The sequence below is a fragment of the Ptychodera flava genome, chromosome 3 (assembly GCF_041260155.1).
Source record: "Ptychodera flava strain L36383 chromosome 3, AS_Pfla_20210202, whole genome shotgun sequence".
NCBI classification, from domain to species: Eukaryota; Metazoa; Hemichordata; class Enteropneusta; family Ptychoderidae; genus Ptychodera; species Ptychodera flava.
In genome coordinates this window covers 30,604,975-30,607,501 of record NC_091930.1, presented here as the reverse complement: position 1 = coordinate 30,607,501, position 2,527 = coordinate 30,604,975, and positions in this window count along the sequence as shown.

Sequence of the window (2,527 nt, the reverse complement as noted above, 5' to 3'; positions counted from 1 at the left end):
ATTCCTAAGAGACAAGATACATTTAAACTTACAAATTCCTTTTGTTTATGAGCATACAATTTGCTTTGAGCATAATGTGACTGTTCGTTTTCATCGTTTGGTTGTTTATGCAAAAACCTGTTTAGGAACTTTGTAATACTCAAAAACTTATCAGTATCTATATGATGACCCCTATATTTCAGATAAAAGAGCCCGATTCCCTTAAACTACAAACATGATATGATAACGGCATACTGCAAAAATGATGCGACTCAATGTACAACTCCATTCTGAAGTATGTAATTTTACAGAGAAGTGAATCTCTGATGGAAAGAGAAAAAGATAAATTTGTCGGTATTCATGAAGATTTTCTGCACGACGTCTCATAAAATACATATTTTAAACTAATTCAAATGTGGGTCAAAACTCGCCTTTGTGCCATTTTATTATGTCGAACTGTAGAGGGCGCAATTATCAACTCTTATCGACTTGCTAGTGCTATGTAAAATATTTAAAATGTTTTGTTTTCCCTAGTGGTCTTGGTTGTGGTCTTGGTTTGTAACATAAGTACTTTGGCAATTAGAAAGTCTTGCAGCAACTGTACCACATCACACCATGTGAACGTAATTAGTCACTCTCAAATGATGTCTTGCATCATGAGTTTAAACAAATCTGACGAGGTATTGAGGCACACTTTGCTTTGTTTCCTCATTTCAAGTGTTTATGGCTTGTTGAGTTGTAAAATCCGTAATTGTGAATGATTCACAAATCTAAAGGTGCTTAAAGGTTTTATGGGCTATCATTCCATAAACGCAACCCTAAGTTTAGAACGATAAACTCTGTTAATTTAACTTATCATTCGGCCAACTCAACAAAACGTTACTTTTGTATATCTACCTTTTAGTCTTAGTTGTCGTTGTACTGCCTCGTCGGCCGCCATTACCGTCTGAGCGTTCAGCAGGTACACCCCCTCTGCCGTCTGAAGTACTCGGTCTTACGTCAGAGCTTGCCATCCCGACTCTGGATCTGGCGTAAATCAAATTCAAGGTGAACAGCAGCTTAGGCCCAGGAGAATGACGTAACTCTGGTCACAGATACCAGGAAAAGTCTGAGAGTAAGACACAACACAACACCCAAATGTGTTTGAGCTGAAGAGCTGGTGACAAAGGCAACGTAAATTATTAACTTTGACATATCGGCATAAAAACAAGGACACGTGAGTCTACATATACATATCTGCAGAGTAATTTCAAACGAATGATTAAACGAGCCCGAACAACAATTAAATGCATAATGAAAACTTACAAAACCATTAAAGTTTTAGGGTGCACATGTGTTGATTCTAAAACGGACACTGGCTAGTTAACTCCATTGTGCGCAAACATGTATGCGCACAGAAAATGGCTGGGTGTTTATCACAAACCTTGACGACATAGAAACGTACAGAGACAATCAATCATTCTTGATAGCGTCACGTGTCAAGTCAGATATCAATAATACGAACAGTGGAGTGGACGTAGTGGCATTTGTGACTGAAAACAGCAGCCAGCACCAGTGTTACTCGTGACTGTACGAGCAAACTTCGCTATTCTCTATTTTATCGAGATTTTTAACAACAGAGTCACAGAGTTGTCCTGCATCGTTCAGTGCCTGTGTCTTGCTGCATTGTTTGAATCCCTGAATTCACATTAAACAACACATCAGCTGATGCCATGATTTTTTATACCTTGATTTCGATTCAAATCTATTTTGGCAACTATTAAATTGGCACTCTCTGTTGTTTCGTATATGTCATGAAATACACATAGCAATGCTTCACAACAAAGGGATATATTTACGATCGCAGTCAGTGAATATATAAGCTATCAATAAGAAATAAAAAACCCTGAAAATAACTCACTAACTAACGAACGGAGACGAACTGTGTTATCAGATTTGCTAATATACTGCATAACGATTATCAGCGGTTCCAAACTGGCGGGGAAGCAAATACGTACACACTTCAGGCTGAATGCGGATGTTCAAATTCTTCTGTTGCTCAGCAGCCATTCTGATAACGGCTTAACAGACTGCTGACCTGGACAAGGTCAGTCGGGTCATGATATGCTCGGAGAATAGCCGATGTAAGGGATCCACCATTTTACAGACGGTGGTGACGAGGAGTTGAAGGTAACTATCCCTAGATCTTAATTTAACACTGTAGAAGAACAAGAATGGTATATCTCTAAATGTTGTCACCATTGCATTTTACAAATCATGTCAGTGCTTGATACAATTTAGCACAACACAGTTACTTGCATGTCCCTTAAACCCTTGGGATCCATGTTTTCGACAAAACACATGCAATGATGCGAGCACCCTCAACGTTTGATATCAAGAGAAGAGAAAGGTGCTGATGTAATTCCACAATTGCAAGCTGTCTAAGATATCTTGACAGTATTGAAAATTGTGTGATTCTCTCTCTTTTATCGAATTCATTAAATCCCCGCATTGCAGCAACAATATGGTTATTCTGTCCAGAGATTACGCATATATACACTGCCATTGA